This window comes from Pleurodeles waltl, chromosome 4_1, assembly GCF_031143425.1.
Source record: "Pleurodeles waltl isolate 20211129_DDA chromosome 4_1, aPleWal1.hap1.20221129, whole genome shotgun sequence".
In the NCBI taxonomy this organism is placed as follows: Eukaryota; Metazoa; Chordata; class Amphibia; order Caudata; family Salamandridae; genus Pleurodeles; species Pleurodeles waltl.
The window spans coordinates 358670711-358695045 of NC_090442.1; positions in this window are offsets into that span (position 1 = coordinate 358670711).

Below are 24335 nucleotides of genomic sequence, written 5' to 3' on the forward strand. Positions count from 1 at the left end.
TTGTTCCAGCACACTAGTTTTTAAAACAGTGCACTAAGAACAGAAGCTCAAGGGAAGGGGGGAAGTGGATAAAATAAAATAAAGAGACAACACCGTTCTTGCGTTTCCACTGTTGAAGTGCTGCACAAATCTGCGGCCCTCTCTGACTTCTGTAGAAACTAGTGCCTAATGAAACATAAACAAAGAACAGATAAGTACAACCTATTCCTAACTGGGTTCCTGACTATCCCTTTATTTATTAAAATTTTTCTTCTAAAAGTACCTCTTGGATCCTGGTCTCTAGTTTCCAGGTTTGGAATGTGTTACTGCTCTGGGATGTGCTTTCTATTACTCTAAAGCTTCTAAAACATTAAACAAATACCGTTATCAGAATTACCAATATCAAACATTCATCTTAATATAACTAAAGCCTAAATTCCCAATAGCAGACTCACTTTTCCCATATTTCCAGAATCTTTTATAAAACAAATACTGTACTTTTACGTCAAAATACAGCATGCAATTTGTGCAAGTCCTTGATTTACTGTTTGCCTCACAAAGTTCCGCAAAGTATTCTTGTAACAAAGAGTTTGAATCACAATGTTCGTGGAAGGTATCTTGTTTCAAATTGTCTATACACGAATCCAGAAATTGTTGTCAAAGTTCTTTCAGGTAATAAAAGTTTTGCACTTACTTGTTGCTGGTAAGAGATACTGATCAGTCTAACCTTGTCTTCTTTCTCTTTTGCAGGTTGCTTGTAGGAGAGAGGCTGAGGCAAGGAGGAACCGGAAACCGGAAGAAGGAAGAGCCAGCAACTGTGCCCATTGAAGCCAATGAAAGTCTGTAGAGAGCAGGAGTGCCAGCGCCGAGGGATCTGTCCTCAGGTAAGCGGGAGGTAGACGAGCACAAGCACTGGGTGAGGCTCGGGGGCTGCCTTTTATAGACAGGGCTGGGTGTGGTCCTCACATGCTGCACATGTTCTTGAAAGGTGTGCAGAGCTGGGTGTGGTTTGAAGAGCTGGGTGTGGTCCTCACATGCTGCACATGTTCTTGAAAGGTGTGCAGAGTTTCAGTTATTATGCAAATGAGTTAAATTAACACATGGCCTAGAGCGGAGTGTTTTAAAGAAGCCTTGGTAAAAGCAAGGCCCAATGTGTAAACAAAACAGCACATTAAACAACATACACAGAAGCCTAGAGGGGGGGGGGAAGGTGAGATAACAAGAAAGGCTTTCAATAGTAAGTTTAAAAGGGAGCTATTACAGAACCCACTAGTGCAGTGAGAGGGGACATGCTCTTTGCTGTGCACAAACACTAACACCCAGACAGGGAATCCACAAATGGGAAGAGTCACAGAATGGTTTTAAGCAAGAAAATGGCTACTTTCTAAAAGTGGCATTTTCAAACTAACAATCTAAAAAACAACTTCACTAAAATATGTTTTTTTAAATTGTGAATTCAGAGGCCCCAAACATCATGTTTCTATCTGCTCTCAAAGGGAATCTGCACTTTAATAATATTTAAAGGCAGCCCCCAGGTTAACCTATGAGGGAGATAGGCCTTGCAACAGTGAAAACAGAATTTAGCAGTATTTCACTGTTGGGACATGTAAAACCACACAAGCACATGTCCCACCTTTAGCATACACTGCACCCTGCCCATGGGCCTACTTAGGACCTACCTTAGGGGTGCCTTAAATGTATAAAAAAGGAATGTTTACGCCTGGCAAGTGGGTACACTTGCCAAGTCGAATTGGCAGTTGAAAACTGCACACACAGACACTGCAGTGGCAGGTCTGAGTCATGTTTACACAGCTACTAATGTGCGTGGCATAACCATTGCTGCAGACCCACTAGTAGCATTTGATTTACAGGCCCAGGGCACCTCTAGTGCACTTTACTAGGGTCATACTAGTAAATCAGATATGCCAACCATAGATAAACCAATCAACAATACAATTTACACAGAGAACATATGCACTTTAGCACTGGTTAGCAGTGGTAAAGTGCCCAGAGTCCTAAAGCCAACAAAAACAGGTCATAAAAAATAGGAGGAAGGAGGCAAAAAGTTTAGGGATGTGTAGGAGGCTGGCCTGGCTTATAGTGGGTACCTTGTGGTACTTACACTTTGTGCCAGGTCCAGTTATCCCTTATTAGTAGATTAGAGGTGTTCTAGCAGCTTAGGCTGATAGAGGTAGCTATAGAAGAGCAGCGTAGGCTGAACTAGGAGACATGCAAAGAGTTACTAAAAATAAAGGTACTTTATTTTAGTGACAATATGCCAAAAGTATCTCAGAGGATATATTCCCTTAGGAGGTAAGTAATATACACAAAATACACGCACACAAACCAAAATCAGGTAAGTAACAGATAGAAAAGTAGTGCAAACACTGTAGAACACAATAGAATGCAATAGGGAGAAATAGGCCTAGGGGCAACACAAACAATATAATCGAAAAGTGGAATGCGAACCACGAATGGACCCCAGGCCTAGTGTAGTGTGTAGAGGGTCACTGGGAGTGTAAGAAAACACTAAGGGTGTCCAAGATACCCCACCCCAAGACCCTGAAAAGTAGGAGTAAAGTTACCCTACTATCCCAGAAAGACAGTAAAGTCGAGATAGGGGATTCTGCAAGGACAACAACTGACTGCAAAACACTGAAGATGGATTCCTGGACCTGAGGACCTGGAAAGGAAGGGGACCAAGTCCAAGAGTCACACAAGTGTCCGGGGGGCAGGAGCCCACTAAACCCCGGATGAAGGTGCAAAAGGGCTGCCTCTGGGTGGAAGAAGTGAACGATTCTGAAACAAAGGAAGGTGCCAGGAACTTCTCCTTTGGTCAGAAGATGTCCCACGATGTGCTGGAGGATGCAGAGTTGTTTATGCGCAGAAAGACCACAAAGAAGCCTTGCTAGCTGCAAGGGTCGAGGTTGAGGGTTTTGGGTGCTGCCAGGGCCTAGGAAGGATCAGGAGGTCGCCCCTTGGGGGAGGAGACAGAGGGGGCGCTCAGCAACACAGAGAGCCCACACAATAGCAGGCAGCACCCGCAGAAGCACCTGAACAGGCACTTAGAAGATCTGAGGACGACAGTCAACTCAGAGCAACAAAAAAGGGTCCCACGACGTCGGTGTCCAACTCAGCGAGTTGGGCAATGCAGGACGGAGTGCTGGTGACCTGGGCTAGGCTGTGCAAAAAGGAAGTCTTGCAAAAGTGCACAGAAGCCCAAGCAGCTGCAGTTCACGCAGTACACAGGATTACTGTCTGGCGTGGGAGGCAAGGACTTACCTCCACCAAATTTGGACAGAAGGGCCACTGGACTGTCGAAGACACTTGGACCCAGCTCCTGTGTTCCAGGGACCACGCTCGTCAGGATGAGAGGGGACCCAGAGGACCGGTGATGCAGAAGTTTGGTGCCTGCGATAGCAGGGGGAAGATTCCGTCAACCCACGGGAGATTTCTTCTTGTCTTCCAGTGCAGGGTGAAGGCAGACAGCCCTCAGAGCATGCACCACCAGGAAACAGTCGAGAAAGCTGGCAGGATGAGGCGCTACAATGTTGCTGGTAGTCTTCTTGCTACTTTGTTGCAGTTATGAAGGCATCCTGGAGCAGTCAGCGGTCGATCCTTGGCAGAAGTCAAAGAGGGAAGTGCAGAGGAACTCTGGTGAGCTCTTGCATTCGTTATCTCCTGAGATGCCCACAGGAGAGACCCTAAACAGCCCACAGAGAAGGATTGGCTACTGAGAAAGGTAAGCACCTATCAGGAGGGGTCTCTGACATCACCTGCTGGCACTGGCCACTCAGAGCTGTCCATTGCGCCCTCACACCTCTGCATCCAAGATAGCAGAGGTCTGGGACACACTGGAGGAGCTCTGGGCACCTCCCCTGGGAAGTGCTGGCCAGAGGAGTGGTCACTCCCCTTTCCTTTGTCCCTTTCGCGCCAGAGCAGGGCTGGGGAGATCCCTGAACCTGTGTAGACTGGCTTATGCAAGGAGGGCACCATCTGCGCCCTTCAAAGCATTTCCAGAGGCCAAGAGAGGCTACTCCTCCCAGGCCCTTAACACCTATTTCCAAAGGGAGAGGGTGTAACACCCTCTCTCAGAAGAAATCCTTTGTTCTGCCTTCCTGGGACCAGGCTGCCCAGGCCCCAGGGGGGCAGAAACTTGACTGAGGGGTTGGCAGCAGCGGTAGCTGCAGAGAAGACCCCGGAAAGTTAGTTTGGCAGTACCCGGACTCTATGCTGGAGACCCGGGGATTCATGGAATTGTCCCCCCAATACCAGAATGGTATTGGGGTGACAATTCCATGATCCTAGACATGTTACATGGCCATGTTCGGAGTTACCATGGTGACCCTACATATAGGTTTTGACCTATATGTAGTGCACGCGTGTAATGGTGTCCCGCACTCAAAAAGTCCGGGGAATTTGCCCTGAACAATGTGGGGGCACCCTGGCTAGTGCCAGGGTGCCCACACACTAAGTAACTTTGCACCTAACCTTCACCAAGTGAGGGTTAGACATATAGCTGACTTATAAGTTATTTAAGAGCAGTGTAAAATGGCTGTGAAATAACGTGGACGTTATTTCACTCAGGCTGCAGTGGCAGTCCTGTGTAAGAATTGTCTGAGCTCCCTATGGGTGGCAAAAGAAATACTGCAGCCCACAGGGATCTCCTGAACCCCAATACCTAGGTACCATATACAAGGGAATTATAAGGGCGTTCCAGTGTGCCAATCAGAATTGGTAAAATTAGTCACTAACCTGCAGTGACAATTTTAAAAGCAGAGAGAGCATAAACACTGAGGTTCTGGTTAGGAGAGCCTCAGTGATACAGTTAGGCACCACACAGGGAACACATACAGGGCATACTTTATGAGCACTGGGGTCCTGGCTAGCAGGATCCCAGTGACACATAGTCAAAAACAAACATACATACAGTAAAATGGGGGGTAACATGCCAGGCAAGATGGTATTTTCCTACAGGATGACCCTGCAAAAAGGACCATTTACAACACTGAAGTACCATTGTTTTGTATTTTCATGTTTGTCATTTCCTGTTATTGGGTAAAACTTGTTTTATTTTGTATTTTAACTGTCAACACACAATTATGGCAAAAGAGCTGAGTAGTGAAACTGCCTCGTGAGTGCACAGTGTTTCTGAATTTAATTTTTTTGTCCTTCATTCACTCTCACGTATTGGCAATTTGCTTGTGTAGGAGTGGAGGAAGAAAACGTGAGGGGACCCCCTGCAAGATATGCATCACTCACATCTGTAGGGGCTGAGGGCCCCCCTACCTTATGGATAAGCCTTGAGGCTCCCCAACACCGTGGGGCTTCAGGGGCCTCAGTTATGCCCCTCTGTGTGGTAACAGGGTTGAGAAAGCATCCTGCTTCGTGTAACATGAGGCACTGAGCTTGTGGACTTGCCAATTGCTGTGTATCAGACAGACTATGATTGGCTCCTACTACCCTTTAGACTGTGCCCCAAACAAGCAGCCACTGTCACATCTGTACCCGCTGCGCATCTCGCTGTTATCACAGGTCACCCTACTGGATACCTTAGGTGTTTGTGTGGACCAGCTCATCCATGTGATTATAGGTGATTATAGATGGCTGTGCTGGCCCAGAAGATTCTGGGATTTACAGCTTAACGGCATCTAGAGAAGCATGCATGCTTTTGGGCTTAGGTGTCCAAAACCAGCCCTGGCAAAATACTCAATCTAGCTCCTCTCTCTTCTTCTGCTTGCGCAATCTCTCTCTTTCCATCAAGCCATTCTCTCTTTTTCTTTGTAACTTCTCTTTCTTGTTGTTTTCTATAGCCCTTACCCCTTCCTCTCTTGCTTTCTTGCAGCCTGCCTGTGCTTTCTGGTGGGAGCATGACAGAGACACCACCAGCCCTGGGCTTTCAAAACCATCTCCAATGGCTTCTGCCCACTTCTGAAATGCCTGATACAATAAAAGACCTATCTGGCCCTAAGTATGCATAGCAGATCGGTCTTGAGTAAAGACATTGATAGTAAATAATATTGCTTTTATTGTTTTTGGACTCCTTGTATCACAGATTCTTCTCTGAGGAGGAAAAACTGACCCCAGGATGATTGCTTGGTATCTTTGAGAAGTAAAGATGCATTTATACTGAAATGAAGATAGTCTCCTGCCAACTACCCAAATTTCTGTATGAAAAAAGAGCTGTCTTGCAGCTCACTTAACTTCTTCTGCAGTTGGACTGTGGATGGACTTCATTGCAGAACCTTTTCCAAAGTTTTGGTTGTTTGCGTTGCCCTCTTCCTGCTGGCTCAGACTAGGCCAAGGCTTGTCTGGAGCTTTTCTTGTCTTCCCTCTTCAGGTTGTCCTTGCCCACCTTCAAAGCCCTGTGGAAGACTTACACCTACAGAGAGCCTAAGTATGATGTACCCCTCACCATAAAAAGGAGGCAGGCTTCTGTTTTTTCTTTTTGACAACAATCAATACATGCAAACATCTACTGAGCACTCTGCACCTGTAACAGGGTCAGGCTGCATGTGACATTGACTTTACAGATGTACTGAAGTGATGAGCACTCCAACTGGTGATCACACCCCTCTTGGCAACAACTTTTCTATTAATTTAATTGTTGCTCCCTTGGCAAGCATGCGGACAAGCACCACTACTTAGCTAGCCGCCCGGGGTCATTTGTGGCCCTCTGTGAGGCCCATATACTTGATGACGATGTCCCTGTGTAACTGATAAAATCCAAGGAGTGAAGTAACTTTACTGTTCCAAAGTGGACATGTATGAATTCTAAGTCACAGCCCATTGATATGGCAGGTATCCTTGATATTGTTGAATTTGCTGGAGTTTTCATTCATTCATGTTCTCAAACATCTTAGAGCAATTAAAAAGATTGAAAGTATTCCACTTTGGTGGGAATGTATTTACTGTCCTCCATTTTGTTAAACTGTATCAGTTTCTGTAGGTGTCAACAAACTCTTAGGTTTGCAAACCCAAGCTTTGTTTTCCTGCAGCCTTGCATTGTTGCTATGTCTTTCTGCATGCCAATTGTTATGTGCAAGAATTAAGCTTTGTGCACACAGTTTGTGAACATTACATTGGTGGTCATTACAACCCTGGCGGTCGGTGTTAAAGCGGCGGTAAAACTGCCAACAGGCCGGCGGAAAAAAATTTGGAATCACGACTGTGGCGGAAACTGCCAACATAGACAGCCACTTTAACACTCCGACCGCCAAGGTGGTACAAAGAAACACTGTGGCGGTAACCGCCAACAGACAGGCGGAGGACAATGTACCGCCCACAGAATTACAACAGTCCATTCCGCCACCTTTTCCGGGGCGGATTCACCGCAAACAAAAACACGGCGGAACAGGACTTGGAAGGGAAAACGCTCACCTCTACACACCCCACGAGGAATCAGGATGCCATGGAACCCGAGCTCCAGATACTGCCAGCCTTTATCTTCCTGCTTCTCTACCAGGAACAACAAAGACGGCGGCGAAGACCACGGTGAGTACTGCACCTATGACACAGGGGATGGGGGACAGAAAAGTGAGTGACACACACATGCAACACGCAACACCCCCATCCCCACCCTCACCCACTACAACACACACACTAATACATCATGATACATTACAGTTACACCCTCCAACCCCCCCTGGAAGATTGCAAGGACAAAAGGAAATGAGTTGAATGATTGTAATATATTCAAATACATGAATCAAAAATAGATACATATATAAAGATATTCACACCATAAACAAATATATACACCAAGAATACAAGTCCAAGGGATTCCACCATCATAGTCCGGGGACCACTGGGACCAAAATGCATGGGCGAGGCCCACACTCAATACCCGAACAAGACGGAGAGAACACTGCTGGGGCATCAGATAGAAATAAAACAGGCACCTCAGGGGGAAGGGATGGGGGGGCACCACAGCCGGATGAGTGCACGACGGCAGATCCACGAGGGGGCTCAATGCCCACTGCTTTATCCAGGGGAGCGCAAAGCCACAGTCTCTCAAGTCTCTACAGTGGGTGGGTTGCCCACTGCTTTATCCTGGGGAGTGCAAAGCCACAGTCTCTCAAGTCTCTCCAGTGGGTGGGTTGCCCACGGCTTTATCCTGGGGAGTGCAAAGCCACAGTTTCTCAAGTCACTCCAGTGGGTGGTTTGCCCACTGCTTTATCGTGGGGAGTGCAAAGCCAAATGCTCTCAAGTCTCTTTAGTGGGTGGTTTGCCCGCTGCTTTATCCTGGGGAGTGCAAAGCCACAGTCTCTCAAGTCTCTCCAGTGGGTGGTTTGCCCACTGATTTATCCGGGGTAGTGCAAAGCCACAGTCTCTCAAGTGGATAACAGTCTCCACTGGTTCTGGAGGGGGCTATGTGCCCAGAGTGCTTCATCCTGCCAAGGACTGAGGTAGTGGATGTCATTCTCCACTGGTTCTGGAGGGGGCTTTGTGCCCAGAGTGCTTCATCCTGCCAAGGACTTGAGGTAGTGGATGTCATTCTCCACTGGTTCTGGAGGGGGCTTTGTGCCCAGAATGCTTCATCCTGCCAAGGACTTGAGGTAGTGGATGTCATTTTCCACTGGTTCTGGAGGGGGCTTTGTGCCCAGAGTGCTTCATCCTGCTCGTGGCGGCCTCAGTAGTGTCGGAATCTTTGGCGCTCACTGGCCTGCGGTGCTTGTTGCGGCGGTGTCCTGTTCAACGGTGCTGGTGGCGGCGGTGTCCTGTTCAACGGTGCTGGTGGCGGCGGTGTCCTGTTCAGCGGTGCTTTTTGCGGCAGTGTCCTGTTCAGCTGAGCTTGTTGCGGCGGTGTTCTGTTCAGCGGTGCTGGTGGCGGTGGTGTCCTTGGCAGCAGTGCTTGTTGCGGCGGTGTCCTGTTCAGCGGTGCTGGTGGCGGCTGTGTCCTTGGCAGCGGTGCTTGTGGCGGCGATGTCCTTGCCAGCGGTGCTTGTTGCGGCGGTGTCCTGTTCAGCGGTGCTTGTTGCCGCGGTGTCCTGTTCAGCGGTGCTGGTGGCGGCGGTGTCCTTGGCAGCGGTGCTGGTGGCGGCGGTGTCCTTGGCAGCCGTGCTTGTTGCGGCGGTGTCCTGTTCAGTGGTGCTGGTGGCGGTGGTGTCCTTGGCAGCGATGCTTGTTGCGGTCTTGTCCGCCATGCAGGTTTTCCCAGACTTGCCGGTTTTACTGTGCCCCTTCCCCACCTTGGATGGTGGCGCAGCTGTCTCCACACTCCCAACTGTACCTCTGGGAGCGGCTTTGGTGGCTGATTTTTTTCCTCTCTCCCTCTGGGCACTTTCCAACTTTTTCTGCTTTTGAGGTGGGGGACTGTCCGTGCTCTGGCTCCTTGCCACACTGGCTGCCCTGCTGCCTGGCGCACTCCAGAAGCCGGTCACTACTGGCACCACTGTTCCCGCAGATGTTGTGACTGAGGCGCAGGGTTGGGAACTTGAGAGGCGGGCCCTAGGAGACTGAAGGGGTGGGGAGGTGAGGGAAAGAGGTCAAGGTTGGACAGGAAAAGTTATTTGGGCACACTGGAACGGGTAGATAGAGGGGGTTTGGGAGTGGAGGAAGAGGTAGTGGTTGTAGGAGGTGTATGTTTGCTGACTTTGGGTGAAGGTGCATGGGCTGGAGGCTGTCGTGAGGTAGATGGCTGTTGGGTGGGTGTGTGGCTGCGTTTGTGTACCTTGGCAGGTGGGCTCACAGACACACTCGGAGAGGACACAGGGGATGTGTGAATGGTAGTGGGGGTGGTGAGTGCACGTGAGCGGGGTGAGGTGGTGGGAGTGCTGGTGATGGAGGTAGTGGCTGAGGATGTAGTGCATGCAGGTGTGAGTGGAGACGAGACAGGTAGGGAGGAGGGAGACAAGGAGGAGGGGGACACAATGGAGGCAGTTGATGTTGGTATGTCTGCATGTGTATGATGCTTGTGTGAGTGCCTGTGGGATGTGTGGTGCTTATGTTTGCCTGAGCCACCCTTGTGTGTTGACGTGTGTGCGTGCTGATCTGGTGGCGTGCATGGGATAGGCTGAGGTACAGGGGTTTGGGTCTGGGTGGAGGAAGTTGGTGGGGGGAAACTAGAGACAGGGACAATGGCTGCCATCAGTGCTGAGGTCATAGTCTGAAAAGCTCGCTGTTGAGCTGCCTGACCAGAATGAATGCCCTCCAGGTATGCATTGGTTTGTTGCAACTACCTCTCTACACCCTGGATGGCATTCAAAATGGTAGACTACCCAACAGTGAGGGACCTGAGGAGGTCAATGGCCTCCTCACTGAGGGCAGCAGGGGTGACAGGGGCAGGGGCTGAGGTGCCTGGGGCGAAGGAGATGCCCACCCTCCTGGGTGCGCGGTCACGGGGCAAACACTGTGGGCCTGCTGGGTGGGCGGTGCTCGTAGGGGGGTGGCGGCTGTACCTGTAGAAGTGGGGGCACAGATGGGAGCGACACCGCAAGGGAGCTCCCATCAGAGGAGGAGTCCGTATCGCTGGTCTTAGCTCCCGTCCCCGCTGTGGAGCTCCCCTCATCCTCCATCCCACTGGTTAATTCAGACTCTGTTGTGTCGCCCTCCAGGGCCATGTGGGATGCAGCTCCCTCCTGATCCGGTGCCACTGCTCCTCTGCTTGATGATGCTAATGCACCCAAGAACAGGGAGACCACAAAAAGGGGGGGGGAGACAGAAGAAAGACATGTTGAGTGCATGCAATTCCGCTACCGTTGACGGACACTACAGACACAGAAGCTCCCTGCACTATGCCGTGCACTTGGAGTTCCCTAATCAATCACAGGGACATGGGTTACAAGGCTATGCCCGATTGCTGCACACATGGATGCCACAAGAGCCTGACTAGGTGTAGTTGGCTATGTACACAGGTGGGGTGGGGTTCCACAGGGCCTGCCTTCAGAAGGGACCTTGCCTACTAAACTCTCCCTGGCCTAGGGGAACCCAAAGCCCACCTCCCCCACCCAGACACCTCCAATGCACGCTGAATCAGCTGAATGAGAGTGTACTCACCCTGTTGTGGCTGCTGTGATGCCCTCAAGCGCCCATCCAACTCCGGGTACGCCACCGCCAGGATCCAGAACATCAGGGGGGTCATGGTGCGACGGGCACCCCCCCACGTTGTGAGGCCATCCCCAGCTGGGCCTCCACTGTCTTCTTGCTCCAGCAGTGAATGTCATCCCATCTTTTCCGACAGTGGGTGCTCCGTCTGTGGTAGACCCCCAGGGTCCAGACTTCCTTGGTGATGGCACACCAAATATCCTTCTTCTGGTGGGCGCTGACCTACAGGAATAGTACAGGGGAAAAGGAGAAGATTAACGTCTGCACCGTCACAGTCATTGGCCGCATCCCTACCCTTGCCATGACGCACATGCACTCACCGTTGTTTCATGCACGCCTCATTCTCCCCCTTATCTTTCATCCACACCACTCCAAACAGCCATTGCCCATACATCATGCCCACAGTGTACTCACCTGTTTGTCTGGAGGACCGTAGAGTAGCGTGTACTGGTGGAGGACCCCATCCACTAGTTTCTTCAACTCCTCCGTGCTGAAGGCAGGGTCCCTTTCCCCAGACACACGAGCCATTGTCTCTTACAGACTGAGGTCACAGCAGCACTTGCAGTGTAGGTCCTCTCCTGTCGAAGATCAGGTATCAAGTGATTGAACAGAGAGAAAATGGCAGTCACGTCCGCGGAGGTGCGTACCATCACTGCCAGCATACATCGTCATTGGCTCCTGGGACCCATAGGGTCCAATGTTAACAAATGCAGGATTGCGCCGTGGTCTTCGACCGCCTACCGCAACGGTGTACCGCGCCAGCGCAGTTACCCCATATCCCCTTGTCCTACTTTACAGGTCAGGAAGCTGCCATTTCAGGGGTCCACATGGCATTTTTTGGGACTGTGTCACACATATGTAGGCCTTGCTTAAACACTAATACAGCCATATGTCGATTTGCAAACATTTTCCGATTAAGTTGTGTTTACGTACCTCAGAGTTGGTTGACTCTCCGCTCTCTGTTCTCCTTCATAGGCAATGTTCGATGGGGCACGTGAGGAGATGGCGGCATCCTCCGGTGTACAGACCGCTGGTGGACCTGTCGACAATGGAGGAGCAACATGTGATCATCACCTACAGACTTGATCGTGCCACAATCCAGGAACTGTGTGCCCAGTTGGAGCCAGACCTGATGTCAGCTATCCGCCATCCAACAGGAATCCCCCCTCTAGTGAAGGTGCTGTCAGTACTCCATTTCCTAGCAAGTGGGTCTTTTCAAACAACAGTGGCCATAGCATCAGGGATGTCCCAGCCTATGTTTTCCAACGTGTTGTCCAGAGTGCTGCCTGCCCTGCTGAAACACATGCGCAGCTACATCGTTTTCCCTCAGGTGGAGGATTTGACTACAGTGAAAGGTGACTTCTATGCCCTGGGACATATCCCCAACATCATAGGTGCCATTGATGGGACACATGTGGCCTTGGTCCCCCCACGCAGGAGTGAACCGGTGTACAGAAACTGGAAGAGTTACCATTCGATGAATGTGCAGATGGTGTGTTTGGCCGACCAGTACATCTCCCATGTGAATGCCAAATTTCCTGGCTCAGTGCATGACGCTTACATTCTGAGGAATAGCAGCATCCCTTATGTAATGGGACAACTCCAGATGCACCGTGTGTGGCTAATAGGTGAGGACCTGGACCCTATACAGTGTGAATAGGTGTCTGGGGATGTCCCTATGAGTTAGTGTGTGTCTAACAGTTGTCCCTCGCCATTTGCAGGTGACTCTGGTTACCCCAACCTGTCATGGCTACTGACCCCTGTGAGGAATCCCAGGACAAGGGCAGAGGAACGCTACAATGAGACCCATGGGCGAACTTGGAGGATTAGAGAGAGGATCTTCGGCCTCCTGGAGGCCAGGATCTGGTGCCTCCATATGACAGGTGGTTCCCTATTCTACTCACCAAAGAAGGTATGCCAGTTCATCGTGGCCTGCTGTATGCTTCACAATTTGGCTTTGCGACGACAGGTGCCTTTTCTGCAGGAGGATGGTCCAGATGGAGGTGTTGTGGCAGCTGTGGAGCCTGTGGACAGTGAAGACGAGGAAGCAGAAGAGGACATAGACAACAGGAACACAGTGATCCACCAATACTTCCAGTGCGACACAGGTAAGAAGACAACACAGCCTGCTACATCAGATTTAATTCTACTGCCTCTCATCTGTCTGTCATTTTCACCCAGTGCATGGTCACAGTTGTCACTTTCCCTTACGATTTCACAGATGTGGGTCCCACTTTGTGACATCTGCTTTGTTTCCGCAAGGACTAGAGCTGTGTGACATAGGTATTTTGAGAATACAATGGACATTGCTATTTCCCTCAGTTATTGCAAATACACAATTGTGAAAGCACAGACTGACACCAGATTGTTTTGTGATTTAAGGGTGTTTATTAAGTGCTAAATAGTGGAGGGGTTTGTAAAATGGTCAGGGGTGATGGTGGAGGAATGTCCATGGCAGAGTCCAGTCTATTTGTCTCACAGGTGCATTGTCCAAAGGGGCATAGGAAGTGGAGCTGGGGCAGTTTAAGTATGGACAGGGTGACAAAGTGGGACAGAAGGATGACAAATCAGGGTGGTCTCATTTCTTGGCGGGGTCTTGGCATTGTTCTCTGGCTTTGTCCTGGATCTCAGGGACCGCTTGCAGGGTGGTTCTCCCTCTGCAGGGGGTGGGGTGCTGGTGTCATGGTCCTGTGGTGGTGCCTCCTGTCAACTAGCACCGGCAGAGGTGGTGGGCAGTTCATCATCCAGGCTAGCGGCAGGGGCCCCTTGTTGTGACACAGTGTCCCTCCTGGTGTTCACGAGTTCCTTCAACACCCCTACAATGGTGCCCAGGGTGGAATTGATGGATTTGAGTTCCTCCCTGAAGCCCAAATACTGTTCCTCCTGCAGCCGCTGGGTCTCCTGAAACTTGGCCAGTACCGTTTCCATCGTCTCCTGGGAATGGTGGTAGGCGTCCATGATGTTGGAGAGGGCCTCGTGGAGAGTGGGTTCCCTGGGCCTGTCCTCCCCCTGTCGCACAGCAGCCCTCCCAGTTCCTCTGTGTTCCTGGGCCTCTGTCCCCTGAACCGTGTGCCCCCTGCTACTGCCCCCAGGTCCCTGTTGTTGTTGGGGTGGTGGGTTAGCCTGGGTTCCCTGTAGTGGTGGACACACTGCTGCTGGACGTGTCCTGGGGACAGAGGTATGGGCCAGCTAGGTGGGTGCTGTGCTGGTGTTTCCATGGGCCGGGCTGGTCATCTAGATCCAGTTGGACAGAGCTGCTGTCATCACTGTGGGCCTCTTCTGTGGGTGGAGTGGACATATCTGGACCCTCCTGTCCAGTGACGTTGGGTAGGGGTCCTGCAGGGGTGTTAAAGCATGATTATTGCATCTGTGTGTGCCATGGTGTGCAATGGGTGGCTGACCGTGTACCCCAGTGCTTGCATTCCCGTGTAGGACCTTGTGTGATGATGGGTTAGGGGGGTGTATGGGTATGTGCAGTGGCCATGCTTTGGTGATGAGTGTCCATGCTTTGGTGTTACATGCAGGGCTTGGGTTTGGAATGTGTGGTTTGTGATATTGGGACATGTGTGAGGAGTTGGAGTGATGGGGGTGAGGGCGAGGGTGGGGGTATGTGATGGAATGCAGGTTGGGTGGGGGATGAAGTAGTAAAGATTTGACTTACCAGAGTCCATTCCTCCAGCTACTCCTTTGAGGTCCTCAGGATGCAGTATAGCCAAGACTTGCTCCTCCCATGTTGTTAGTTGTGGGGGAGGAGGTGGGGGTCCGCCGCCAGTCCTCTGAACTGCGATGTATTGTCTTGAGACCACGGAGCGCACCTTCCCCCGTAGGTCGCTCCACCTCTTCCTGATGTCATCCCTAGTTCTTGGGTGCTGTCCCACTGCGTTGACCCTGTCCACGATTCTTCGCCATAGCTCCATCTTCCTAGCTATGGAGGTGTGCTACACCTGTGATCCGAATAGCTGTGGCTCTACCCGGATGATTTCCTCCACCATGACCCTGAGCTTCTCCTCAGAGAACCTGGGGTGTCTTTGCGGTGCCATGGGCTGGTGTGGGTGATGTGTGGGGTGGTGTGTGTTGTGATGTGTGGGGTGATATATAGAGGTGTGTTGTGTGGGGTGTGTGGATGTTATGTGGGTGATGGTGTTGAGTGCCTGTGGATGCTAGTTTGTAGATGGTGGTGTCTCTCTCTGGCCTTCAGTTGCAATTGTGGTCATAGGGGTTTGTTGGTGATGTGGGTGGGTGTTTTATATTGTATTGAGTGTGTGGGAGTGGTGGGTGTATGTGTTTCAGGTGTGTGTATTTCAATTTGTTCAATGTGGTAGTGTTTTGTAAATGTGTGTGTAATTTGAGCGCAGCGGTGTGTACCGCCAATGGAATACCGTGGTTGAAAGACCGCCGCATTGATTCGTGGGTTGTGATAGTGTGGGCGTATTCCTGTTGGCGTGACGGTGGAGGTTTTGTTATCGCCAGTTTATCACTGACCTTTGGTGTGGCGGATTTGTGTGGGTGTCTAGATTTTGGCGTTTTGGCATCATTTGTTATAATGACGGTGGCGGAATTCCGCGGCCGCGGCGGTGTGTTGGCGGTCTTCTGCATGGCGGTAAGCGGCTTTTATCGACAATGTTGTAATGACCCCCATAGTGAGTTTGGATGGAACCACTAACACTGTGCCATACTTGGAATCCGAGGACACCCCTTACAGTGGCATTACTGCAAGCCGGCGATTCAGGCCTAAACATTTTCGATGATTTAACATGGGCAATCAAACATAAAAAATACAGATACAAACATTCCATTAAACACATGCACAAATGATAACACCTTTTATTTAATTTGCGAACAAATAAAAAACTAAAAATGTTAATTTCAATGGGATGGTTGGAGCTTTTCTAAATTCAATTGAAGCCACACATCGACCATACTGTATCCTGTTTGATGCACCTTCATTGCTCCCACAAATCATTCTGTGAATACTAATTTCACTTTTAGCCTCCAATTTCAAATTGACATTTACAGCACATTTAAAAATGTTCAGTATTTCATTTAGCCACTTTATGTACAATTTATTAATCTGTTAATATTAGTTAATTGTCTAAGCAGTCACGGGCCCCACTAAAGACATTTCATGTCCCTCCAGGGGTCCCTGAACCACAGGTTGGGAACTACTGCTTTAAACGATGCTCAAAAAGAGTAATTACGGCTTGTACTAAAAGCAGCTGTAATGCCATGAATCAAATGTATGTACAGCTAAATGCCTGTTTGTCATTTTTTTTCAGGTCACTACATATGAAGGAAAGGTATTTTCCCACGAGGCTACTGTACGTCATAGATGTGTATTTACACCTTATGGGTTCCAACAGTATACCTGGTTTCCACTGAGTGCCCACACTAGTAGAATAGGGTTATACAGGTACTGATGAAGTTCCACTGATTTCTCTTTGGGGATAAAGACAGGAAAAATGTTAACCACCTAGTTGAACTCTCAGACCACTAATGCCCTATGATGTCAAGTCTTTGTTTTTAATCTTGACATAGATACTAGCCAAGGATAAATAATATTTAGAAAATCCATAGCCAGTTTTGAAATTTTCCTAATCAATCAAGCAAGGGCATGCACTTTTGGCCTGGCATACACTGAGAAAAGATCTTCATCAAAGTGCTCTTTCAGGAGATATTGCAGGGCTCACCCAGCGTGAAGCACGACCAGATGATGAAGCACGCTACCTTGGTGTATGAGGGGATGCGCATCCTGAAAAGGATACTCCTGGTGGCCTGAGGGGCCTACATGCATAATTTCCTTGGTACTGTCTTTTTGCGGGTCTTCACACTGTTTTATGTACTATATTTATCAAATGAGCACTACAGTGTTATGAAAGTACTATGATCTCGTACAGTGCTGATCTAAATTTTCCTGGTACTTCTAATTAAAGAGATAATGACTGAGAATGAGCTTTTCATATTTTTCTGCTAGGAATCATACCCTACATGCGAAGCCTAACTAGGTTGCTCAGTATATAATTGAGGAAAGCGGCAAATGTGGGAAGGGTTGTACAGTCTGTAAGCTAGGACCTTTAGGGTGTAATGATTACTCTATATAGTAAGGGCCCCAAATAGCATTATACTATTTGAAACTAATAATTCAGTTAGTGAATTGTATGTTTAAACAGAGCCAATGTAGACATACAACTAACAATCTGACCATTCATGTTCTGGTGAAGAACCACAGATCTGGTGACTGGCATGGGTACGCTTAGAATCAATACCAGATAGAACAAATACTCTTTAGCAAACAGCTAAAATAGATTTACAAGTAAATAACATCTGAAAAAGGCCTCAATGATGGGATTCTATGGATTTACAAGTAATCACATCTAAATTGGTCTTAATGGTGAGATTCTATGGCTTCCGACTATTCTAGTATAATTGGGGGTGAGTTGTAGAGTGACGGTACACCAGTTTGTATAACGTTGTCATGGAGCGAGTCTGGTCTATCCATCTTTTTTTGTGTGCATTCATTTCCTCCACTTCCAGCTAATTCGACAGAGGTGGTCAAAAACAAGTTACTGATGTTGGCTAGAGCATTCCAGGTATGGGCAGTGGCAACAAGTCACGGTCAGCCGTAGATTTGTCTTATGTAGCTTATATAGTGACCCGTGCCAGTGTTGGATGATTTTGAAGAAGGGAAACTTCAGTCTAGTTTCTCTCAAGTCTTTGCAATGGATTGCCACGATCTCAATCCATTTGGACTCACAGTGCATCCTTTGAATACTAGGTTACCACTTGTGCCATAAGTACTGATCTGTAGGTTAAGACGAGATTTTGTCAATCAACATATTATATAAGTCACTAATAATATTTTTTTTACTGGTCTATTTCTTCAGATAAGAGTGTATAGCATAGTTTGAGATGGAAGATATCTGATTACCTGTATCAGCTCCCAGGGAATATGTCAGTAGTTGGTAATATAAGAATTGCAAGGCAGTCATGTTGAACTTTTCGTACAGGGTTGTAAATGATTTGGGAGCTACACTGGAAATGACCTGTTTTACTGAATGTATCCTTTAGTTGATCTGTATTGGCCTATACAGTGGTCGTCCACCTGAGTAATAGCTGTGTTATTTCACAGGGTGCCTTAGATTTTTGCAAAGCTATTTTGTTCGAGTGACCTGTTAGCTGCAATACAGGTAAGTCTGGATTCCTATACATTTGCAGCTTTATTGCAATTGTGATAATTGTGTTGTGCTGTATCTCGGTTAAACCCTACAACAACTTCATTGAGCCAGACCTTGGCTGCTCATCCACATCTAAATGATTAAGAAGGCCAACTTTCTGTTTCTGGCAGAGTATAGAGGATTCTTGTTCATGGGGTGCATCAGCTCTCTCACCTTTGATAGTCCTTGGGAGTCCTTATGAATGCATAAGACAGGAATAAAGACTGAAAGTTACACTTAAGGTGACATTGAGGGAGCTTTCCCTAACAAAGCAAGCATTTCTATCCGGCAGGTATAGCTGAAAGTGGCTCTTCCACGAGTGTACTGGCATTCATAATTACCTGGGACAATATTTGCTACAAATTAAGGTCCAACAGCCCATTGTGGCCTATTTGAAATACAAAGGATTTTGTGGTCAATATCTTTGTGAGGAATGTTTGTTTAAACAACCACAAAGGTAGAAGCTTAACTCCTGGATGAACAAGGATTTCTCCTATATTAACAAACACCTTTACTTCTGCCTGCAGCCAGAAAAAATATAGGTTATTTGAGTGGTTTGGTAAAGAGAGCTAGGATCCATCTTCTTGCCTAATGATTTAATGTAGTGTTGTGAACACCTTAACAGTTCTCATTTAGGCAGTCTGTTTTTACTCCTTAACTGTGTTTAGCTTTTCCTTTATCTCTATAAGACTGTGTTCAGTTCCTCAAGCATGCCCAAAACAAACTTCCATCATGGCCGACGACCATGCAGGCTGACATGTTTTTTGTTTATATTAATTGGTGCAGCCATTAGAAAATGGCCCCTTACAGTGTGTACTTATTGCTTACAAAGATAGAGGCTTCATGGCAACATGTGGATAAAGCTGATGAATTTTTGCCATGTTCATTTAGTCTTAGAGAAGCTTTGCTGTCTACAAACCCTGTTTTATTATGTAAATATAAGATAAGATTAGTGATAAACTGATATATAAACCTCAGGATTTTACCATTGATTCGGAGAGGTCTTTGCACTAAAATTATTGCCAAGGTCATGGCAGATTGCTGAGCCAATCCCTCTCAAGTGGAAAGTAGATTCCAGAAACTGTGCAGGTGTCCTTTACCGGGAGCACATATTCTGTTCTTTGTGCAGATCTCTGATAAGGAATAGCTAAAGCTAGCTATTCAAAGGTATGCTGTGCGATCCATCCTAAGAACCTCAAAATTAAAAAGGTTGGTTTGCTATTTAGGGCCATATTTATCATTGATTTGCATCGCCCTTGCTCTATGCAAGGGGGCGCAAGGGTGACACACACCCTAGAATTACATTTACCAAGCCATACAAAACCACCTTGCGTGGGCCTGCATGGCTTGGTAAATGTAGAGTAATATGCCTTGCAGTACTCTGCCACAGGGAGGCATTCCATGGATGAAGAGTGGCCATCCCATGCATCCACCCATGGATTTTGGCGTATTCCCAGAGTTATCATTAATGTTACACCTGGGAATGCATCTCCAGGGAAAACATAACAAGACGAAATATGTTTATTTCTCCTTGTTTTTTTCTCTTTCTGTGTGTACGGCATCCTGCAGCACACATACAAAGAGAATAACAATTCAGAGGATTGATCTTTTTGCAGGAAAGTGTCCCTTCCTGTCCAAAATAATCCTATCTACAATGCAGGCACCATTGCACTACAGTGCAATGGTGCCTGCATTGGTGCTAAGTAGCACTTTGTGCATGAGCCCAGACAGAGAACAGGAATGTGCCATATAATGTTAAATATGGCACATTCCTGCCATCACCCTTTCACACAGCACTGCAAGGTGGCAATGGCTTGCTGCATTGCATTGAATGAACATTTGTTAAATATTCCCCTTAGTGTTTTAGCAAAGGCTTGGCATAGCGCTTACAATTAGCATTAGTGTGTTAGGTTGCCAGAGTCTCTCTAACAATGTTAGAAATGTGTATTTTATTTTTGCTGACCATTATATGTTTAACTGCTTTTATTTTTGCATTTTGTGTGGTTACTGTACATCTTTTTTGAGCTAGATTCAGAATTTCAAAATTAACACGTTAAATTACATGTCCTTTTTTAGTGGTGTCTTTGAGTGCGATATTCATAAACAAAATACTGTTTAGATTGTCACTATGTCCCTGGACTCATCTAAGCGGACTGATAGTAACCCCAAAACATGGCCTCTTCAAAATTGCACAGTGGACTTGTGAGAAGGCAGCGGTCCTACTGGCCTTCTAATTGAATTCAGCGTTAAACTTAGTCCTTGTATCAGAAGGTTAGAAATCTGACCCTTGCGGCTCTGGGGACCACCCAGATTTCGTATCATTTGGTGCTCAACACTGGCCTCAGATTTTTCTGGACTTTAGTGTAGTTTTTGATAACAGTCAAAAACATTTACAATAAAATCTCAGATTTGGTCATCTGAGTAATGAACCTACCTCCTGGCATGTACTGGCCAGATATACACTGTTACTACTACTGTTACCGTTAATGTTACTGTTACAGCAATTACAGCCTGGGGTGGGAGTAAGATTATTTGTAAATAGTATCTCCATACAGGAGACTTTAGCAGTATGTTCTGCAGACTCTAACAGGCAGAGAAGTTCCTGTAGGACCTGTACCACAAGAGCAGGTTGCTATATTGGGAATGTGTCCATATACAATCAATGCAATCATGAAACATGACATTGCCTTCTGGATTGGTCTCAGGAACAACCAGTTGAAAGCAATCTATCCTCATACAGCTCCTCAGAGCAACATACAGTCTTGAGTATGAGCCTTCCCCTTGGGTTGGTGCCACCGGCAAAAGCGTGCAACACTTGGAGAAGAATATATGTATGTTTTTATACTATGATACTATCATGCATGGAACACCCTCTTTAATAGCTCCTCCAGATTTTTAACACAAGTACAAAATAAACACAGAGCTGCACCAGCTCTTGATTTAGGGAAGACATTTTGAAACAGTTTTCTCAATCTTTCTGAGTAACATTTGTGGAGAAGCATCAGATCTGGCAATTGACCAGCTGCCTGCAGTGATTCCTGTTCAAGAGCATGAACGGCAATTACCCAAAAACATTTTGAGAAATGTGCATTTGTGCATCCCAACACTCTGGCATCTCAAACTGTCAAACTGCACCTCAAAACAAAAGGCAGTTGTTGTGTTTATCATGAGCATCAGCTCACTAAGATGCCAGGCATTGTGGAAAAGACATCGCATACCATTTGACCTTAATGACATCACAGCAAGGGACATAATGTGACCCCTAACATTGGGACTTGTTTATTTTCATAAATTCACGTCACATGACCCAAACAGAACAACAATTGATGATTTGTATTCCAAAGTCATGCAAAGTTGTGCTATGCACTGCTCTGCGTTGTTTCCTTTTCAGGGGCATCCATGGGTGGTGCGTGGGTATCCCCATGCAATTACCCATGGGTTTTCACTCAAATCCCTATGTACAAACAGTGGTAGACAGGAATTTGTGCCAAAAATCGATGTCTCCTTGAAGCAGGCGTATGGAGGAGAAATGTTTTCATATCTTCTCGTTTTTCCAAGTTTGCATGCGTGCAGCGTTGTACAGCACACATGCAAAGGGGGAAAAGTCTTTAAACATAGTTTATGTACTGGAAAGAATGACCCCCAGCACAAAAACTATGCTTTGGAGAATGCACACACCTTTGGACTATGTCACTAGGATGTGTGTCAGCCAGTGGGTAATTTTATTAGATATGGTGCATTTTCTCTCTCCCCGCCCGTGGTGCAAGGCAGCGCAGCAACTTTAGTGCAACATTGCCTTGTGTCAAAGAATAGTAAATTTGGGCCTCAGTTTCACACAGTCTCACTCTCTACCTGTCACTTGACTCTCACTTTCACTCACACACATGCTTACAAATACAGACTCACTTGCTCACATATATGCATGCTCCTTCATTCTTAAACTCTCACCTGCAAGCATACTAATAACAAATATTTAAAACCATTATACTTAACACAGCTGCCACTAAAGGTCCTAAGTGAACTCCATTTTTTTTTGCACTAATAGTGACTAAATAGTGATGTGCGAGCCTATGACTGGAGGCTGACGGACCGGAAGCGGCAGTGCAATTCTTAGCGTTCTTGGCACTGGTCGCAGGTCGCAATTGCTGGCAGTGGAAACCGTGTAGAACCCCTATGGAAGCAGCCCAGGCCTGGGTGCGGCTTGAGGGGGGGCACAGGGACACAAGGCTCACCGGCTTATTGCCATCATGACCATCATCACCGCCAGCCAGCCTGACTGTGCGAGGACAGTGTGAGGTCTCACAAGCACCGTTTGTGCCCCGTCAGGATCCAGGAGAGGTGATTTATGGAGGCCGGGAGGCCAGAAAAAATCAGAAGTCAGAAGTCGGTGGGCCACGGGTCTCTGTAAGATGCGCACTACCCCTCTTGCCCACAGAGGGCCCTTTGACTATGCTCTCTACTCCCAGAGCGGGGGAGGAACCAGAAGGAATTGGGTGTTTGCAGCCAGAGCTTAGGGGGAGTGGGGCAGCGGTAGAGCGGCAGCTGGGAGGAGGCAGGGAAGTGTGGAGGGGTGGTAGGAGCGTGGGGGCACAGAAGAGGTGGGTTGCACACTGGAGTGAAGTAGGTGAAGGAGCAGGGCGAGGCGCAGTGCAAGAGGTGACCAGTGCCTGCGCCAGTGCCACACACATCTCCCCCCTCCCCCCTCTTCTCGCCTCTCTGCCTCTCACCTTACCTTACCTTCTCCTCCACCTTGGCCTCACCGCTGCCTGGACTGATCCTTTAGGTACCACCTACGCCAGGCAGCGTGCTCGTGCCCCTCCACTGTACCCCCAGTGCTAGCCGCAGGCATGGAGGTGAGGGGGCGCCCACCACACATCCCAGACTGGCCAAGAGCACCAGGTGCAACAGGCACCAGGTGCATAGGAGCAACACAACACGCACGACCGATCATACGGATATATGGAAAGTCTGACAGTGGGTTAATGACTGGGAAGCTTATAGCACATGAGGAGAGGGTTATCAAGGCTGCCGGGTGCATCAACCCCCCATAGCAGCCCTTACACACCTGTGGGTGATGCCAAAAAGGAAATAAAGCACACGCCGGCAAGGGATAGGGAATTGCTCGACCCCGCAATTAAACGCACAGCTTATCCAATGGCTGCTAGGGCATTCGATGATGCAGAGACCCTCTCAGACCATGTAACAACACAGGTCAGACCCGAAGGAAAGGACTCCATAGACCAATTCTTCTGCAAACCAGCAACAGAGGGCCCAGAGTGGGGCAAAGAGCATGTACGGATGCACGCAACAGAGGAGGAAGCAGACGTCCAATCCATCAAAGTGGGGCAAACCCCCGCATATGGCACAATCTCAGTAGAGATATCTACAGGGGGGATCATTGCTCTTAGATCACTCTCATGCCCCGCGACAATAACTGCTGATCAGGAGTCCTCTGCCTTCACCTTTTCCCATCCTCAAGTAGGGAGCGCACCATCGCCACCTTTGAACAGTGACCTTCCCGCTATAGCAAACTATGCCTCTCAGCACCTCAACACTTTAGTGGCATGCTCCCCTCCCGGGATCGGATCGTCAAGACTGCTGAACAAAGCCATTTCTACTTCAGCAGACACTGTCGCTCAGCACTCTAACACTCTTGTGGTCTGCTCCCCAGGAGTTGGACATCAAAAGCACAAACTGACGACCATCGCCCAGGTAGCCCATGAACTTGAGTGGTCCCCGGTACAAGGGAAGTTGGTGGAGGTGTCCAACCACTTAGAGCTATCGTCCACACTCGGGGACAAACTAAAAACCTTGCCCATCAACCAGGGCAGGTCTAGTCTCACAGATCAGGAGCTTGGGGCTCTGTCTGAGCAGTTCCTCAACAATCTAGAGGAGCAGATCGACAGAACACTCTGCCTCACCACAACAGTAACGGCAACAGCACCAAAGAAACACTCGGGTGAGGATGAGGATGGAGGTGGACCATCTCCCAGAACAACTCCAGGGTGCTTTACAAATGCACAAGAACTGGGGGCTAGCAGAGCCTCGCAGGACATCATGGCGAGGAGGGCACTCCTCTGTCAGTCAAACAAGATGGAG